At 33.3% G+C, this 9,181-nt stretch overlaps 1 long non-coding RNA gene across 1 annotated transcript; it reads left to right on the top strand.

Annotated features, from left to right (window-relative positions):
* Nucleotides 1–639: 639 nt before the first annotated feature.
* Nucleotides 640–4,149, top strand: LOC120253509. Its single transcript, XR_005534297.1, has 3 exons — nt 640–1,641; nt 2,362–2,455; nt 2,548–4,149. It is a non-coding gene; the product is annotated as an uncharacterized LOC120253509 (long non-coding RNA).
* The last annotated feature ends 5,032 nt before the right edge of the window (nt 4,150–9,181 follow it).

The following is a 9,181-nucleotide window of genomic DNA, read 5'->3' as shown; positions in this document are numbered from 1 at the left end:
TGTGTCAATCGTGTCCGTGGAGGGCAAAAGGATTGTGAGTAACTGGTTGGAGGGTGATTCTTTGTTGAAACACTGGTAAGATCAAGGCTGTTGAGGTGCGTCACCGTTCTCTTGAATATTATAGTTCCTTTTTCTTTTCTCTTTTATCTTGAACAAATTTGCATTGAAGGGAATTGTTGACCATTTTATTGTTTTGTCAGATCAAACATGGCATTTACTTGATAGATAGTTGAAGGCATGTAAGAAATTTAGACGCCTTGCACACAAGCAATTATTTCTCTGTTTCTCTCTCTCTCTCTCTCTCTATATATATATATGATTTTTTTGCATCCTGCTCTCTATATATATTTAATCTCTTGAATTTGTTCAGGAATGAGGTGAAGGTTTCACGAAGGCTCAAGGATTGTGTTAATATGCTCAGGGACAAAGGCATGAGACTTTCAATGCAGTGAAGTTTATGGCCGTCCCCTTTTTATATTGGATTTCCTGTTATGGAGTCGAGCTGGTAGGAGGACAAGAATACTCATAAATTTCTCTGAAATGTTGAGGAGCGTGTGATATATCCATTGAAAATTTGTTTAACATTCAGGTTAACCCTAACTTGACTGAGGTGTACATATTGAGACATTTCAAAAGAGGATAATGAGTTCACTTAACTAATTTTTTTATTTTTATTTCTACCTAGTTTTCTGCATGAAGTCATTGGCATAAGCATCAACTTGTCACTTGTGCCAATATAGCTGTCTGTCAAATGGAATTAAAGTGCACACCCTTTTTGAATTAGTATATTTGTGATATGTGTAGCTTATTTAGTGTTCTTCTCCCTTAAATTTTTTGAAGCCCTTGTTGTTTGCAGGATGAGTTTTGAGAGTTCCCCAGATGTTATGAAAGAAATAAACATGCAGCATGAGCGACATTGCTGCTTAGTCAACTTTGGATGTAAAAAGAAAGCTTGATGGGTGTGAAGAGGGTATATTGGTATATGTGTCGGGCCTGATATGCTTTGTTGGAAATGTGATTATATGATGTTTTTTATCTTCTTAATTCACCGTGATATTCATTGGACAACGTGTTCTTTGGCAGCCCAGCTTTTGGTTAATTCTTTCAGAAATTATTTTTAAAAGAAAAACATACTCTCATGAAGCAACCAGTACTTGCAATAAATTTTGGCATCTATAGAGAGTTATATAATCAATAGTGGCATTCATCCTGTTAGTTGAAGCCATATGTGGTTAGATAGATATGTTACATAATTTCCCTTGCATTTAGAACCATCTTTTGGCTTAAATTTAAGTATCTTTCCAATAGATTCTGTTGCAAAAGTAATCATTATGTCTTCTTGCTTGTCTTTGTGCTAATGCTCTATGATATATCGAAGAATGAAAAGATTGGGAATTTGGGCAGCAACGAGGTCTAATTGTGCTTGAAACTAAACATTTTATTTGGCCTTGTTTCAAATACTTGTTATGCTTGTCCTTTGAATTCTCCATTTTATGGTTCTCACGAGGTTGTTGTTGGATAAAATTTATTTTCGTTCAGGCTTGCAGGGTTTTCACTTGGGGTTCTTACTAAAGGAAGCGATTTGAAGATTAAGGTGGGACTCGTGTAAAAGGATAGGCTCATAAAAGGTTCATTTTATTGGTGAGATTTCATATTTGTTATTTTTCTTCTCTTAGGTGGCAGAATTTAATTTTCTTCATTCCTTGTATATTTGAGAAAAATACTGCCTGTTGACTATCTTTTTCTACAGACCAATGGTTGCCACTTAACTGGACTTTTCACCCTCTGTTTCTCCTTGTACAACTGCTTTAAACATTTTCATAGCTAGAAACTCTTTCTTGTTTCGTTGTCTATAAAATGTGGCTAATCTGAATCTCTCTTTTCTGGCTCAACATCCATATATTCTATGCTTAAAGCTGAAGGTGACTCCTAAAACTGTGCTGCTTGACTGTGTGTACTTGTGCTCTCAATTTTACTATACATGGGAATTTTAAATACAATTACCCAAGTATGTTGCTTTCAAGTACACGCTCTTCCAAAAATGATTTTGCTTAATTAGATAGCGTTAAACTTGTCATATGTTCTCCTATATTGCTTTGCTGATTTTTGTCACTTAAATGATTTTTCCTAATGCAAGACATTTTTTTTTATGCTTTATGACAATGATGACACCGCAACTTTTTCTTACAATGCATTTACCTACATATGAATATATCATGATTATTATTTGATGCAATGTCTTCATGCTCCTCCTGGTGCCATTCTTTTCCTGGCTTTGGAATTAGTTAGGGATTTCAGCGCCCGTGGATCTCATATTTTCTGATAGTGCAGCAAATATTTAACACTTATCTTCTATTCTAGGTGGATTTCAAGGAAAATGTTATTGCTGGAGGAATTTGTGCTTCGCTTTTAGTCCTTTTCGTTGAAACATTCTGCAATGCCTTTATACTTTGAGGTATGAAATCTGTATATTGTTTTGCCACATCTGGTTTTCTTTGAGAGGATGTGGTAAGTGACAGACTAAGTGCTTTGTTGTCTTATCTTTAGTTAGCTCCCACATGACTTGCTTGGAAATTAGTATGCGTCTCTTGGGAAGGTCAACTTTCAACCAAAAATTGTTATAAAATGTGAATATAGTGTCTAATATGAAATACTGCATGTTGAAATGCTTGTACCGCCTTTGCAACTTATACATCCTTTTCTTTTAATTTGATGCATTTCCGGGTTTTTGTGATTGAATTAATGCATTTAGCCAAACTCCTGAATATCATAACAAATTTATCCGCTCATTAATGGAGATTAAATTTTCCTTTGGTTTGGCAAATATATAGAATAGTACGGCCTAAACTATTTATGTTTGAGATATATTATGTGTCCTATGTGGTTGTTAGTGCATATATTTGTTTTTATCCCCGTGCTAGAGGAATGCTGCATTTTGCCTTCTTATCCGAAGTTATGGCTTATGCCTGGAGAAATGTTTGCTAATCCATTGGTTTCGAGGTCCATGTGAAGTTCTCCAAATGTAGTTTTTGCTAGATAACCAGGTTTTAGTTGTCCTTAAATTTTGATCCTTATGCCTATAGATTTCCTAATCATGGACATGTTCTTTTTCTTAATGATACTTACAGCTAATCTTTTTTTTTTTGGTTTGTGAATTGATCTGCTTAGCTTGCTTGATATGCTTGAAATGCTTGAATTAAATTTCTGGTGAACTTTCTTATAGCAAATGGAAACACAGTTGATCTTATTTGATTGTTCAAGAGTTGACTTTCTGTCACAAGATGAAAGGCTTGGTACGATTTTGCTTCTTAAAGATGATAGCCGATCTTTAGTGGTTTATTCATAGTTATGTTGAGATCCTTTCAACCAGCCTTCTATCTTGCAAATACTTTGTGTTCATTGGCCTAATAGATGTTGTGACTTCAACCACTTCGTAGTTGCACGCATTTTGTATGTTGGTATGCTCATGGCATGTTATTGTTATATTTTATATTATATTTCTGCCTTACGTGAGCTACTCATGGGTTTTCTACGTCGATACTTGTGATTGTCAAATTCCTAAAAATTGTTTAATTTTCCTGATTTTAATTTGGAGCGTGTGTGTCTGTCTACGGGATTTTGAATGATTCAAAGACCATGCATTCTCATGATAGTCTTTTATGGCCCTTGTGGTATTTAGTGACAAGATGTTACTCATTGGTGCATTTATCCATGATGTTATGATCTATTCTTTTCCAATATATGAATTATGTATCTGTAGTTTTTTATGGTGCTTATTTGATTTGCTAGAAAATGATCATGTTGCAAGCCTGCTGTGCAAATGTAAAAGGGAGGCTTAATTCTTGAGTTTGTCCTGTATCACACTTCAATTCTATGTCTGCTGAGTTATGTGTTTGTATTTTATGTTTGATCCTAAACAAGTCATTGCGATTCTAATGACAATTTGGTAAGCCTATTTACTGGCTCATGTGGTTTGCTATCTTCAAGGGTGCAACATGTGGTAACTGCATTTTTTCTTTTCTGTCACCTGGTTTTCAATCAAATGGCTGCCCCTATTTTTGTTGATAAGTGGATCATTGATGAGGAGTGTTTTTTATTTTGTTATATGTGTATATGTGTTATGGTTATCCTTTTCTGACATGCTGCTCTTGACTGTATCTGCAGGCTGATGCTGCTTTAAGACTACTTGTAATTTGATTTTTTTTAGTAATTTCATGTGTCTTATATTGTACCTCTTAGCATGGTTGTAGATTTTTCTCTGTTCGTATTCTTTAATAAGTGCCGTCCATTCCTATTAGATCATATTAATCGTCCGATTGAACACTTGTTTTGCCCTTTGATTGTTCTACTATTTTTTCACGTAGTTATGTTCTTTTTTTAGCATTAGGTGCAAATAGGACCAGCTGTTGTTCCTCAACATGTGTAGAACTTAACCTACATGTTTTTAATGATGTTCCATCTTTGTAAGTTTTTGTTTTCATGATTTTAGTCTGGCTGCCACTTTTTTCAAATGCCACCGTAAATGTGTTGCGTGAATTGATGTCGTGATGTATATTCTCTCTCTCTCTCTCTCTATATATATATATGTATATATATGCCTGCATATATATGTTTGTATTTGATTTTGGAGGATCTGGCTTTCTGTTGTATCTAATCTTGTTGAATTTGTTCATGGATGAGGTGAAAATTTCATGCAAAGCTCATGGACTCATGTGCTTGGATGTAGTGCTATGGATATTCGTCCCACTTTTCCCGAATTTTTGTTCTCTTTCTGGTTGAGCACGCATGATCGAGAGTTAAAGGTGCTGAACTAATTTTTCTTTGTTCAAAGCAGTTTCTTTCTAAATGTCCTGGACCCACCCCAAGTATAGTTCTATATCTGATCTTGAGAAAATCTTCTATCTTAGAGTTCATACATTCCTTATGCAAGGATTTGGCAAAAGGTCTGGAGACATATTTTAGATGAAAATGAACTATGTTATATTCAAAGGGCTAGGGCATCCTCTATTGTTAGTAGTGGTATGATTCTTTGGTGAGCATATTTCCTCCTAATCGAGTGAGTCGCAAAAGTATCATTATGTCTACTTGCATGTGTTTGTGCTAATGCTCCATTTCCTCGGACTGATACATCGAAGGATGAGAAGATTCGGTATTCTAGAAGCAACAACATTTAATTATGCCTGCGTCTCAGTTTGTTGCCCGGTCTTGTTTCAAATACTTCATACACTTGCCTTTCAATTCTTCATTTTATGTTTGTCACAAGTTTATCGTTAAAGAAAATTGATTTCCATTCAGCCTTACAGGGTTTCACTGCAGTTTTTTGCCAAGGAAGCTATTGAAGATGGAGGATGCTGCGACTCATGTAAAAGGGTGGGTTCACGAGGTTTGTTGAGAAGGCTATTGTTTCTCTTGTTTGGTGGCATAATTTTCTTTCATTCCTGTTGATTAAGTTTCTCTACAGGTTAAACCTATGCTTGTCACTTCTTCTTGTTTTTTGTTTTTTTTTTTCTGTTGTTTTGTTTTGTTTTTTGTTGGTTTTTTGAGCTTCCCCCTTTGTTTGTCCCATGCAACCACTTCCTAGCTAGAAACTAGTAGTTGGTTTGTTGCCTACAAAATCTGGCCAACCTGACTATCTTTTTGCATGCTCAACGTCTGGCTGTCCTATACTTAAAGCTAAAAGGGTGTTTCGAAATCTGTGCAACTTCACAGTTTACACTTGTTTTCTGAATTTTACTCTGCATGGGAATGTTATATATTAATCCTCAAGTATGTTGCTTTGAAGCATACAGTCTTCTCAAAGATCATTTCGCTTAATTAGGTCGCTTCAAACCTGCCATCTGTTTTAAGCTTATCCTATATTGCTTTGTTGAATTTTCCTTCACTTCAATGATTCTTCCTATGACATGAGTTATAATGGCAAGATCATTGTTATGTTCTTCTAAAACTTCATTTTGCTTAATTAGGTAGCTTTAAATCTGCCATCAATTGTGGACATGTTGTATATTGCTTTGTTGATTTTTTTCGCTTAAACAGTTCAGTTGTAAATGAGTTTGTATGCTTTCTGACATTAATGACATGACCATTGAAATGGCTTGGCAAAACATCATTTTGCTTAATTAGTTAGCTATGAACCTACCATTTATTGTGGACTTGGCCTTATTGCTTTGTTGATTCTCTCTTAAATGATTCGTCCTAAGGCATGAGTTCGGTATGCTTTATGACAATAATGGCATGACTGTTAGTTCTTCAAAATACAGTTCTTCTTGTTTAATTCATGATTGATATTTGTTGCAGCAAATAGCAAGGAAAATTTAACACTTCTATTCTATGTTGATTCAAGGAAAAATTCCTTTGGTTCATGCACTTATGCTTCAATTTAATGCTTTACATTTGAACATGGTGCTGCTCTTATTCTTTGTAGCATGAATTCTATCTATGGTTTTGCCACATCAGTTTTCTTTGAGTGGAATTGGATGAAGTGACTGATTGAGTGCTTTGTTAAATGAATTTTAGATAGCTCCTGCATTACTTACATCGAAGTTTAAATGTTTCCCTCGGAAACGTCAACTTACCACTAAAAATTGTTATAAAATGTGAGTCTAATCTCTAATATGAAATCTTGCATGTTGCAATGTTTGTATGGATTTACAACTTATACATCCTTTTCTTTTATTTTTGAAACATTTCCAGTTTTTTGTGGTTGAATTACTGTTTTTAGCCCAGCTTCTAAATATCATAAAAAATGTATCTGCTCATTAATGGTGATTAAATTTACCTATGATTTGGCAGATATATCGAATAGGAGGGTCTTAACTTTTTTTATTTGAGATATTGTATATCAATCACATAATCCTTTTTTTTTCTTGAATTAAACAGCATATCTTGCCTGATATGATTCAATTGAATTTTATGTGGCTATTAGTTGCATAATGAAAGCAATGTGTTCAATTTGAACTCTTCATGATTTGTGAATTGCTTTGGCTGCATTTTTTGTTCTTAACATTGCTTTAACCGGCTCATAAACATTTTGTTTTCATTAAATTTTTGTTATAGTCCTTATTACATAGTTCTTAGTATCATCATGACTTTAGGTTTATCATTCATTGGAATTGTTAAAGGATGTTGATTCCATTATTTCTCCGTGTTAAACACAAATTTCACAAAATTCATAGATTTTACTACCATTAATATGCTTTTGCTTTGGTCTACCCTCTTAAGATGCAGCTTTCACAGCATGCATCTTTTACTTCTGAGAAAAAAGATTTTGTTGGATTTTTTTTTTTTTTTAGGTTAGATTTGATGTTAATAATTTAATATGCAGTATAGTCTTCGATTCTACAATAGACTTGTCATTGTAGTCATGCTTTTTATTTATGGAGAATTTCTTAGATTTTAGATTAAAAAAGAAAGGGCTGAAATCAAATGATCTGGAAGTGCCCATGTCGCATGCTTAAGCAAAATTTATAGTCGTGGACCTTTTTCTTTAATTGATAAAGTAGGGTTCTTTGAATCTGTCTTTATCCTTCAGAATATTTAGTCATTTGTTGTGAATCTCTAGATATGCTCTTGAGAAAAGAGCTACAGCTCTTGCAATTGATATTAAAAGGTTGTGCACCTAAGCATACCATGATACTTGGTTCATCTTTATTCATTAATCTAATTAGCAATTTTGTAAATTTCTTGTTTCGGGTATTTTAGCAGCAAAGAGTTTCTTATGTTGTGTTAGACATAAATTGTACATCTTTTGCATATATTCTTTGTAATAACCCAAGGATATTATTGCATGTTACAATCTACCAAAATCGAGGAAATGCTTTTAGGTCATGTGCAATTTGGTGATAACCTAGAGAAGTAATCTTAGTAACTTAGAGGATGACAATCATCTTTTATACCTTTATGTAGTGTAATTTACCTTTCTCCCCATTTTTTTTTTTTTTTTTGTGTGTCTATGCTGTATAGTATTTGCTTTTTCTACTTTAAAGTGAGTTGGAATTTAATTATGTGAGTAAAATTTTCCTTTTAGATTTAAATTATCATTTTTTCTTTTTAAGAGTTACCTTTGTTGCTTTTATCTTGCATCATTTCCGTTTGAGTCTATTGATTAGGGTATTTCATTGTGTTTACATCTATGAGTACACCTTAGTGATTACTTAGAATGTAAAATGCATTACATCTATGTTCACAATGGCATGCTCGAAACACTATATCAATCTTTTAATTTTAATCTAGATTTTGATTTTGAACTCATTTCATAATTATGTGCTATAAAAGCAAGGAAAAAAGAATTATAAATCATTGCCTTAAAATAGGAATTGTAAATTTTTATAAATTGTAAATTGTTTGTGATCTGCATTCTTATAAAAAAAACAAAATAATTATGCCGAACAAGTATAGAGAAAATGTAGCATAGGTTTTTGTTTCAATATTATCTCCTCCATGAACCTTTACGGTTATTTAATATATATTTATGGGAAAAAAAACCTGCAGGTTTTTTTGAAAATATATCTTAATTAAAATCCATATTTTTTGTGAAGTTGCCATTGTATGGCATTTTTTTCATTCCTTGTTTTCTCAGTAAGCTTGTTGGAGTCCACATGGGACGAGCCCTGACGAGCTTGCATATGATTGGTGAACTTGTTCTAGTTCTAGTGAGTCTTAATGAGCTCGTGTTTGGTATGTAAGTTGCCACATTCTTGGCAAGCCTTGATAAGATCATGTGTGACTAACAAGCTCACTCGGCCGGGGCGAGCTTGTTGTCACAATTGGGATAGTGGGCCAAGGTGAGAGTAAAGATGTCTTTTTAGATCATTTAGGAAGTAAGGTTTTTTTTTTTTCTTCGTATGTTCAAAATGTGAAAAGGCCATGGTGACCATTATTTATTGGTATTTAACATAAGAATCAGACATTATCTTCTATTTTCATTACAAATAACCCCTCATTAAATCAACTAAAGTAGATGTGTAAAATGACAAAAAATTACTTAATTTTATAAAATACTTTAATCATTTTATATTTTTAAATGTTTTGAAATATGTTTTTTTTTTTGTTAGTTTTAATGATTAATGATAGAAACTTACTTTTTGTATAACATTTTTGTGTATGTGTTTTATGGTTTTTTACACATAGTTTTGATATTTAGGATAAGTATAATTGTTGAAGTAAACGTGTAGAAAAGTGGAGG

This window comes from Dioscorea cayenensis, unplaced genomic scaffold (assembly GCF_009730915.1).
Source record: "Dioscorea cayenensis subsp. rotundata cultivar TDr96_F1 unplaced genomic scaffold, TDr96_F1_v2_PseudoChromosome.rev07_lg8_w22 25.fasta BLBR01000107.1, whole genome shotgun sequence".
Taxonomy (NCBI): domain Eukaryota; kingdom Viridiplantae; phylum Streptophyta; class Magnoliopsida; order Dioscoreales; family Dioscoreaceae; genus Dioscorea; species Dioscorea cayenensis.
This window is presented reverse-complemented; position numbering and strand designations above follow the sequence as displayed.